Source organism: Notamacropus eugenii, chromosome 2, assembly GCF_028372415.1.
Source record: "Notamacropus eugenii isolate mMacEug1 chromosome 2, mMacEug1.pri_v2, whole genome shotgun sequence".
In the NCBI taxonomy this organism is placed as follows: domain Eukaryota; kingdom Metazoa; phylum Chordata; class Mammalia; order Diprotodontia; family Macropodidae; genus Notamacropus; species Notamacropus eugenii.
In genome coordinates, this window is record NC_092873.1 from 502650382 (window position 1) to 502662177 (window position 11796).

Sequence of the window (11796 nt, forward strand, 5' to 3'; positions counted from 1 at the left end):
TAATTTTTCTGTTTCTTTAGTTTGAGGTAATCATAAGACACCAGTGAGGAAAAGAATACCCTTCTTATTATAGATGGCAATTGTCTAGGTGCTTTGTGTGTGTGTAAAGTGCTAGAATGTTAGGAAGTTGTAAAATGAGATTCTAAAAAGGTACCACTTCTCTCTATGGAGAGGATTAGGAATCAACAGAAATATAGATCTCACCTGAAAATCCTTTGAGAATACTGGAGCCAGCCAATGGGTCTGGATGGATATGAAAATGTTAATTGTATACCTAATCAAATGGGGCCACAGCTACCACATGCTGGGATCATTCTGAAGCCAAAATTTAGCAGATGATTTTTAGAGGAGGCACCTACTTGATTCCAAGTGAAGACAATCCTTAGGCTTTAAAATAGCACGTTTATAAACATGAAGATTGAGTTTATAGCAGCATTAGATGGCATTAAAGCAAGCCAAAGTTTAAAGAGGAAAAAAACTTTGCACCTAGAAGAGGGGTTCTTAACCTGATGACCATGGACAAGGCTTCTTAAGGAGACTTTTCAGAATGGCCCATACACTTGGATGGGAAAAAAAAATTACTTTTTTTTTTTTTTACTAACTTCTAACTGAAATTTAGCATTTTCTTTAATTATGAATGTGAGTTACAAACCATTATTCTGAGAAGGAATCTGTGTCACCTGACTGTCATAGGGGGTCTATGACATGCACAAAAAAGGCTAAGAACCTTTGATCTTACAAGACAATTCCAAAGGACCCTTGATGAACAAAGCTCTCCAACTTCAGAGAGTGAACTGATGAACTCTTGAGTGTGGATTGAATTTTCTTGCGGTATTTTTTGTATGTGAATTCTTTTTCAATATGGTTATTATAGAAATATGTTTTGCATGATTTCACATATATAATCAGTGGCATATTGCTTGCCTTCTCAAGAGGTTAGAGAGAAAGAATTTGGAATTCATAATTTTAAAAAGTGAATGGCAAAATTTTTTTAGTGTAATTGGGAAATTTTTAATGAAACATCGTATATATAACAATTATGTTATATATTATTACTATATTATAGAATTACAACAAATTATATAATCACAATCATTATATTATAACATAATTATATAACATATAATTACAATATACAATATAGTTAATTATATAAATATACAAATACAATTATATACATTATGCAAATAAAATGATAATATAATTATTATATAACTATACACTATATGTTATATATAGTAATACTTATAATAATATAATAAGGTAACATGATATAAAATTATATATAATATACAATGTAATTTTATATATATAAAACCTTTGATCAAGGCCAAGGTGTGGTGAAAAAAGTGCTGGAGTGGGAGTCACTAGACTCCAAGATTCACATCCCAAGGTTTATCAATTAGATGTACAGTGGATAGCACACTGGACCTAGAATCAAGAAGACCTGAGTTCAAATCTAATGTAAGACACTAGCTAACTGTGGGACCCTGGATGAATCACTTCACCTCTGTCTGCCTCAGCTTCCTCAACTGAAAATGTGGATAATAATAACACCTACCTCCCAGAGTTGTTGTGAGGACCAAATGAGATAATATTTGTAAAGCTCTCAGCACAGGGATTTGGTTTAAAAAAAGACTTGTTCTTTTCCTCTTCCCCCTTATCATATTGGTGAGTTATGTGACTTGGAATAAGTCACTTAATTCCTTTGAACCTTAGTTACCTCACATGAAAGATGGAGTCTTTTATTAAGAATACTTCCCCATCCTCTCCCCTCTAATGCCTTCCTCTCCCTTTCCACCCTCTAATCCTATCTCCCAACCTTGCAAGAGGCAGAAGAGTACTGACCACCATCATGTTATAGAATGGTAGTGTCAAACTCAGATAGGAATGGGTTTTACTGAACTATACATAAAGATCCCTGCAGGTGAGGTGCATATTGACTTAATTTTAAAATATAATATTATCTGTTTTATTGCATTTTTATTTCATTTCAAAAATATTTCCCAATTACATTTTAATCTGGTTTGGGCTACATTTGGAAGAGTTGTGGGGCATGAGAGGTCCAGGGGGTATTCATGAAGCACTAGCATTTTTGATGTGAGGACTTACTGAGGTCTTCTCAGGGCTGTTCATCTACCTTTGGTATCCACCTTCACCTAACTCTCACCTGTGGCTCTAAGAAGCTGTAGCATGTACAATGGCCACACTCCATAAACCATCTTAGCAGGCAGGCTAAACCAGGTTGAGGGTAACCAATAGGCCTCAAACCCATCAATGAATTAGGGGAATGTCTACCCCAAGCATGTAAAGACTTTTCCTGGTGTAATGGGAGGATGAGAACAATGTGTTCCAATAGCCATGAAGGCAGTAGAAGCAGGTGCTGTGAAGCGCTTAAAACTTGGTCAGACAGCAAAGATACCAAGGTCATATATTGCCTCTTGGGCCATCACCACTCATCCTGACTTTTGTCCTGCCATGGACTTTGATGACTCTGGAAGAGAGAGTGAGGCTAATGACTGTGCAATTCTGCCTCACTTAAATCCAGTTCACTGGTGATATCACTGGTCTTCTTCAAAATGAATGGAGAGGAAAGACAAACAACAGGGCCATGAAGTCCACTGGCTGAGTGTTTAACACCTTCATTACAGAAGAAGCTGAAAGAGGGTAAAGACTCAGAAATCAGAGGCCAAAAACGAAAAGGAAAATAATTTGTCCTATTTCACTGTGTTCTCTTAGGTTTATTCTACACTTAATTTCTCCCTTATCATACCTATGCGGATAGTCAGTAAGATCCTTGAGAACAAGGAGTGTTTCATTCATTGTACTGGCATCCCCATTGCCTAGCACAGCAGTCCCTTAATAAATACTTGCTATGAATGAAGACAATCAGGCCAACTCAAGGTCAGTGATTCTCAGGGTCCTCTGTCATCTTTTTTAGTGATATAGTTTTCTCTAAAGGTCTTCCTCCCATTCTCGGAGTTTCCCACTGTAAGATACCCAGGCAGCTATATGCAGTAATACTTTCTACAGGGGCCAGAGAAAGTTCAGGTGGCTTTATCAAAGTTCATTTGTATGTTAGATTCTTCCATATAGACAACACTAAAAGTAAGAGTGAATAGCATGATTTGACACATATAATTTACCTCACATTGCTTGCCTTTTCAATGACTGGGGGAGGGGTAGAATTTTGAACTAATTTTTTTAAATTAAAGTTAAAAATAAATGTATAATAACTGTATTTTTAAAAAGTAAGAGTGAGAAAAAGACTGGAGTATGTGTTTGATATCCATCTGAAGACAAAAAAATAGTGGTAAATACCATGAATCCCTTGAGTATCACTAAGATGAATTTCCTTTCTTAAAAAATTTTCTTTTTGCCAAGGCAGTTTTATTTATTTTAATGTATCAGCTGCTTTTATAGCTAGTGAGTTAGAGATATACTTTTTAAAATTTTAGTGATAGTCATTAATTTTACATTTCTATGCTTCAATAGAATGAAACTAACTTTAAAACCAACCCTTGAAATCTAGCACATATTCAGTTTAGTCAAACTATCCATCTATATTGTAAGAGTAAAGAAAAGAGTTCCTTGAGAAAATATCTTCTCATTAATTTGAAGTTCTTTTAGTCCCAATAGAAAAAAAAGCAGAACACCAATCTAAGAAAATAGAGAGAGAAAGGACTGATTCATTTATTTTACAGTTTTCTTGTGTATTCATTGATTATTAGAGCTGGAGAGAAACTTAAACATTAACTAGTTTATTGTGCATGTTTTATGGGTAAGAAAACTGAGTCCAGAGTTTTGAAATATGATCTTGTATGCATTGCTTTACCTTTCTGGGCCTCAGTTTCCTGAATTGTAAAATGAAGAGATTAATCCTGAAGGCCTTTTAAGGTCTCTTTCCCTCTCTGGATCTATGATCCTAAGATGTTATTGTTAGAAGCAGAGCTGGGAATCTACCTCACATCTCCTGTCTTCTAATACGATGATCTTTCTACTATCTCAATATCCAGTGATTATAAAGCAGCTATATAAAGCAGTGGATGGAGCTCCAGACCTGGATTCCTGAAGGTCTGAGTTCAAATGTGGCCCTGGACACTTACTAGCTGTGTGGGACCCTGGGCAGGTCACTTAATCCTCTTTGCTTTGTTTCTTCATCTCTGAAATGAACTGGAGAAGGAAATGGCAAGCCACTCCAGTGTCTCTGCCAAGAAAAGCCCAGTGGTGTCATGAAAGTGTAGGACAGGCAGAAGTGACTGAATAACAACCGTGAACACCAACCTCTCTTTTAGACTTCCTATTAGCTTTGGTCCTGGTTCTGATTCTGTATTTAATCCCTGAAGAATAGTTGGTACCAAGGTAATACCCTGTGTTAAGATGACGAATTCTTTTTTGCACACACATATAAAAGGTTTACCAGAAAACAATAATCACTCGTTTTAATGGCTTCTTTCTATGCCCACCACATTCAAAGCCTTGTGATGAAAGCTGATAAGGATGGCAGCCAGCGTAGAACAGCGAAGAGAAGGCTGTGTTTGGAGTCTGAAGAAGTGGGCTCACATCCTAACTTTGCTTCATCAGTTTCTTCATCTCTAAAATTGGGGAATAGATTTAAAGTCCCTCATGGCTCTGTTGTCTATGAATAAGACACAGTTCTTCCAAAAGTTTGTTTGCCGTCAAAAGTGATAGCCATGGAGTGGCCCGAAGTAATTTTCAAGGATAGTTATAGGTACCACCTAAAGTGACAGCCATATACCATGGCCTGTTAAATCAGTCACCGAAAACTGGGACAGACTGATCCTAGGTGTCAGAATGACTGTTATCAATCAATAATAAATATTTATCAGGTTTCAAAGTGCCAGATTCTATTCAAAGGACAAAAGACCAGGAGCACATCTTCAAAAGTAAAAAGCCTTTCCTCACCTAATAGATCCAGTTCACTCCTATCTAAAGTAAACATCTTGAAAAATATAATTTGTCTGATAGCATCCATATCAGGAAGAACTGATCATGATCATTTTTTTTAAGGTAGAGGACAGCTGTTCATTTTCTTCGTCACAGAAACTGTGTAAGATGAAAAAGACTCGTAGGCATGAATTCAAAAATGCAGAAATCACAAAATATTTCAAATAGTCCATTATATATTCATTTTTACTCTGTCCACTCATCCCCTACCCTCCAAATGGTAAAGACGGCTTTGTGGGACCATTGGACAGATATCTTGAATTCACCTCAGACTTGCACTATCTGAACAATTCACAAGGTCTAGTTCTCCCGGCCAGACCAGTGGCATGACTTAGTTTAGTCCTTCAGCTAGAGGATGCTCCTAGCAGAAATCATCTTGTCCTCAGAGACAAATCATAAAATTTTGATCAGAATCTCTTTTTCCTCAAGTGTAAATATCCCTAATTTTCCTCAAAGAAATGGAAAGGAATTCTCGAAATTAGCAATGGCTAAGGCAGATTAAGAGGAATACCGACACTAGGTTTAAACTTTAGTGAAAGAACAAACAAGGTTCACCAGACAGTAGGAATCCATAACTAGACAGTCAGAGCCCAGATTTGAAGAAAGGAAGAATCCAATGTTTTTTCTGCATGTCGCATTTATCCTTTATCTCATTAAACAACATTCCTGACATCTTTATTCATTGGAATGATCAGGAAATTCAGAATAAATGATGTTTCTATTTAATTGTTCAGCCTTTGGCAAATTATTAATAAGTGCTTTCTGTGTGCCAGGCACTTTAAAGGGGCAGCTAGATAGCTCAGTGGATGGAACCCTGGGCCTGGAATGTTATTGCTGAGTCATTTTCAGTTGTGTCTGACTCTTCAGGATGCCTTTGGGGGTTTTCTTATCAAAGATACTAGAATGGTTTACCATTTTCTTCTTCAGTTCATTTTACAGATGAGGATACTGAGGCAAACAGAATTAAGTGACTTGCCCAGGGTCACACAGATAATAAGTGTTTGAGACTGAATTTGAATTGAGGAAGATGAGTCTTCCTTACTCCAGGAAGACCTGAGTTCAAATCCAACCTCAGACATTTACTACCTATGTGACTTTGGGCAAGTCATTTATCTTCTGTTTGCCTTAGGAGAAGGAAATGGCAAACCACTCCAGTATCTCTGCCAAGAAAAACTCATGGATAGTGTGGTCCATGGGCTTAGGAAGAGTCTGACATGACTAAATGACTGAATGACAACAGAGGAAGGTACAAAGAAAGGCCAAAGCAGGCCCTGCCTTCAAGAAGCTCACCTTCTAATAGGGGAGACAACATGTAAATAAGTCAGTACCTAGAGTGTGCCCCAGAAGTCTTAATGCATTTTTAATCTATCAAAATATTTAACACCATTTTAAGTGATCAAATACATCTTTATGCAGATAAGGTATCACGGCTTAAAGCTGCACCAAGACTTTTGGGACACTGTATAAAACCCGGAGCAGAAGAAAGGCAGTCTGAGAAAAGAAGGCACTAAAGCACTAGGGAGACCTGGAAAGGCCTGCTGCTGAAAGATGATACTTGAGCTGAGCCTTCAGAGAAGCCAGGGTCACTGGAAGAGCAGAGGTGAGGGGAGAGGCCTTTCTAAGCCTGGGGGATAACCAGTATAAAGGTGAGGAGATAGGAGATGGTGGTATTCTCAAGGGTCACTGGAGCAGAGAATGAGTAGAGGGGAGTCAACTGTAAGAAGACTAGAACGGTTGGGAAGGGGCCTGGTTGGGAAGGACAAATAGAAGATTTTATATTTGGTCCTGGAGGTCATAAAAGGAGCCATCAGAGTTGGGAGTTGGAGGGGGTGGGGTGGGGATTGAGGGAATCAACTAGGCTTTGGAAAAATCATCTTAGCAGCTGAGTGGAGGATGGGTTATGGCCAGGATACTAGAGGTAAAAAGAGCAGTTAGAAGGCTGTTTAAGTAAATCATCCCAGCTTTTTATTTCCTCTCTTCCATGTTTCATTCTTATTTGTCCATTTTCCTGGTCTTCCTCATCTTACCTTTTCCCCATTCTTTTCTTTCATTCTCACCCCTGATCCCTACTCTTACTCCTAACTAATCACAGAGGGCCATTAATTTTAGGTCCTTCTTTCATCTAGTCTTCTAGTCACAGGTCTTCTTTCCCCTTCCCATTTCCTTCTTACCTTGGTTCAGTTCAATTCAACAAACATTTATTAAACAGTATGGCACAGTAGGAGAAACACTAACCTAGTGGTTAGAGGAACTTTGTTTATATCCCGGTTCTGCCATTTACAATCTGGGTGACCTTGGGCAAGTCACACTCTCAGAGTCTCATTTTCCTCAACTATAAAATGAGAGGGTCAGACTTGGTGACCTCTGAAATCCTTTACCTCTCTAAATCAATGATCTTTCCATTATAGGCACTGTGCTAGCTCTATATCAAAAAACAAACAAAAAAGCCAAAAAACAAGAACCACCCCTCACCTCAATGACATTTGAAAAAAAAAAAAGGAAGTTAAGTGACATATCCAGGGCAATGATAATGTAAAAATAAAAACTGAGTCAAGATTTGAGCCCAGGACTTCTTGATTCCAAGGTCAGCAGTCCCTCAGCTACTGCACCATGCAAACTCATGTTCTTTATTCCTTATCAGACTTACATCATGATGAACTCCTATCATTTTGCTGTGACTGTTGGATAATATGGGCATTAAACAGTCATATATTTTGATAACTGTACTTCAATATAATTGGTTTCCTTTTGTAATCCTATGTATTTCATTTTATGCATTTAAAAACATTATTCAAAGAAGTCACTGGACTGTCCAAGAGGTTACAATAACTACTGAGAGTTAAAGATATTTCCCACCCATTAATGAGCAAGACCTTTAAGGGAAGCTTGATTAGTGGGGGCCCACACCTTTTCTTAATTTTCTGAGGCACTGGTTCTCAAGGGTTGTGATGCCCTCTGGTTCTGAAAAATGTATATATACTCTGAGGTGCGGCTTTACTTTGGGGCTTACTCATTGGAAGACTAGACTCTGGGCAGCCATTAAGGAACCCCTTCCTGCTTTGAAAACCCAGATGTTGGTGCTTCTTTCTCTGGGAGCTACGTATGTATGGTCAGACAGCTGGATCTGTCTATTGATCTGTGATGTAGGTATTACTTATGATCCCACAGTTGGAAGCCTTGTTTGTTGATTATTATTTCTTTGTATTTTCTCTGAAGTTCAGGGTGCTGACATTTTCCCCTGAACTAAGTGAATGATACCTGTGATTGTTGACCCCTCAAAAGTAGCCTTTTCTTTTAAAAAAGATCTAAGAATCTATACAGCAGGTCCTCCTGTGTATGTCAGGGTCCTTGATTTTACAGGGGTGTCTTGTCTACTGGAACATAAAGGAAAAGAAATTTACTCCAGATAAGATAGAGTCTATAAATAACTGTCTGATCTGAAAGAAAAACCTCCAATTGCTGCTCAGTTGGTTTACATAAAGTAAACTGCAGAAACTAGATAATTGCCTCATAGTCACTGTCCCTGATAATCTATGCAATACCATGTTCCTAGTCCCCAGAGTAAAAAGAAGGCATACAGCCTTCTATATGTTGGTACATAAGGGGGCTCAGCATTTTGCCTCCCCCAAATGTTCCAGTGCTTCAATGCATCTGCTACCTTATGAATATAATACTTTCCCACAGTACTGATCAAGACTCGTTAAACCTCTTTCCACTAAATCATTGTTCCCATAAACCTAAATGAAATATTATCCATTGACCTGGACGTTTTCCTCTAGGTAGTCTAAAACATCACATGGGTATCAGGGAAACACTCTGTGTCTCCATCTGGTAACCCTTACTTTTGGCTGTGTGGCCTGGGCTGCTTATTTTTCTGATCATGTGATTGCTGGATGATTTCTCTATTTATTGTGCATAAATAGCAAATAAATACCTCCATAGCACTTTTGGTCATATCCAGTATTGGCTCATGAGAAGATGTCGTATTCTGTGATTTTTTTTTTTTTTTTTTGCCATATACTAGTAGAATATTGATGTTAAAAGGATAGATTTTTTTGTGTCCTGGGATTATTGAAAGCACTGCACCATTTTCCAAATGCAATCCATGCCACTCTTCCTGTTTACTTAGAAGCCTATTTTTATTGTCCATTTGCCGTGCTAGATCAAGCTGGGTAAAAGTTGAAGAACTCCTTTCACATTTCCCAGCATTTCAGGGCTCAGACTCTGTGGTCCTCCACACTATGCCCACCTCCTACAGAGTATCGAGGTTGGGAGAAGACACAGAAACCCCTATTCATTTGTGTTTTCATCTCCTGGAATGCATGCCTACTGACAGCCAGCTTAAAAATCATACAAATTGCCTTGAAATTTTCATAAGCTTTAGAAAAACATCTAGTGAGAAGGTGATGAGCTGAAAAACTCACCCCGTATTTTGGCTGCTATGGACAATGTTCCTATCCCCTTACCTATGTTCTGCTAGATTTGATGGGTTTTAAAGGTCCCTTCAGTCTCTAAATCCATGATCCTATTATCCTAAAGCAAGGAGTTGTCCACTCAACAACAGCTTGTCACAATGTGGACATTCTTCATCCATTTAGTTTTTCCTTTGTAAATCCTTAGGCCAATCTCTTTTGAATGGCATAACTTATTGAGGAGGCTCTATAGTACCCTGAGGCAAGATATAATCAGCAAAATCCTATCATCAGACAAAAACATCTAGAGGAATCCATCATCTCTTAAGAATCCCTCTTTCGTTTGAACTGTACAGTGGCTATCCCCTTGACGGTGGCATCTTCAGTAAACAAACAGCTCCCTATTTCATGCCTTGTTTTATGTTTGCTTTATAAATGTGAGCTATTATTATACTGGTAATCAGATGTTTGAACAAAGTGACTCCTGTGGTTTCATCTGTCATGAAACCTTGGTGATTTTAACATATAAGGAGACATACATTTTTGGAAGAGAGTCTTTAAGGGTTCACCTTACACTATTAAACAAAATGCTTTCTTCATAATCAACAAACGATAAATACAGTATAATAGTGTATAGATTACTTGTAGATTTTTACCTTCCTTTGAGTCCATTCATGTGACTGTGGAGATATGATCTGCTATAGAAAAGCTTTCCACAAATGCCCACTTATTCTTTTCTCATATTTTCATCATAGTTGTTCTTAAAGAAATGGGAAAGTAGGTATATGACACTTGAGAGGTGAGAAACATGGGTGTGCATTATTCCATATGCTTCTGGGCATGGTTGATATGCTATATAGTTTTATTGACTTTTTTGTCCATTTCTAATCTTTATTATAAAGATATGAGGGATATGGATATGAGGGCCTTACTCATAAATGAATGTCATTTAAAAACAAAAAGCGTGAAGGAAGGAAGGAGGAAAGGAAGGAAGGAAGGAAGGAAGGAAGGAAGGAAGGAAGGAAGGAAGGAAGGAAGGAAGGAAGAAGGGAAGATGGGAGGAAGGAGGAAAAGGAGCGAAGGAAGGGAAGAAGGAAAGAAGGAAGGGAAAGAAGGAGAGAGGGAGGATACAAGAAGAAAAGATAGGCATGAGTTGGTGGTTACAAAAGTGTTCTCAAGACAAATATGCCATAAAGTTCCTTTACATAGATGAATGTTAGAGAAGTCTATATAATCTATAATGTGGAACATCTAGCAGATTATCTAGCCACAATCTGCGGGTATTTTATCAAAGGAAAGTGCCAAACTTAACTATCTGTTTGTCTTTTAAAAAGAGAGAAATCCCTTTTCCAGTATAGTATGTTAGATGCATGTGGCCTGAGTCAGGATTCTTAATGGGCTTGCCTGGTTTTTGTTAGGGGACAGGGTGGGGAGGTGGGGCAAGGAAACAAGAATTTCTCACTGCCTCTGGAAGTTTGTTTTCAGAAGGGCAGGAATTCCCACATGAGATCACCCTTCTGGGCCAGAGTCCAGTTTACAGTGATCATCTAGCCAGCTGCAGAGAAAGTAATACTTTCCTTGCAAGGGCACTACTGGAGGAAAATGCTGAATTGGTAAAAGAGTAAACAAGGGAGGATGAGTTTACTGGTTTAGACAACTTGCCTCTCAAACCGCCCCCCCCCTTTTTTTGCGATGCCTCCCCTCCTTGCAACCCCATACCTCCTAACTTACACACACACACACACACACACACACACACACACACACACACACACACACACACATACACACACACACACACACACACACACACACACTTCTTACACCAATGCTCTGAAACGCAGAGGACATTCCTTTAAAAGAAAAGAATGCTAGGATCTCAGGGTTGTGTGAGGATCGCAGTTGATGGAGTTGGCAGTTATGTTTCGAAAACAGTGATGGTAGCCAACCTGACTAATAAGAAAAAAATTGTTACAAAGATTTATTAGGGCAGAAAAGCAACCAAAACCAAGTTATGCTGAAAAAAAATGAAGTTGTAACTGTAAGAAAAATGAAGATATAACTGCCATCTATGCAGATTTTATTTGTGAAGGCCAGTCTCTAAACCTTCTGGATAGATAGAAAACATGAATTAATCTATTCATGTAATAGTGAAATTACTTGAACAAAGTATCTTTTTCCCCTTGTAAAAGAAGAATCTACAAATCCTACATTCTTACGTGAGTTAGACATGGGGTTCCCATAGAAGCCAGTGTGCTATTGGGATTCAAAGTGTTCACACTGTCCAGTGGAAATCCATCCAGAATCTAGGCTAGAATTCTTTTATTAAGGGGATTTGTTCTGTGAAATTTGGATTCAGTCAAAGGGCTGCACTTGAGGATGTAGAGATGTAGAGGGCTACATGTGGCCTCCAGTC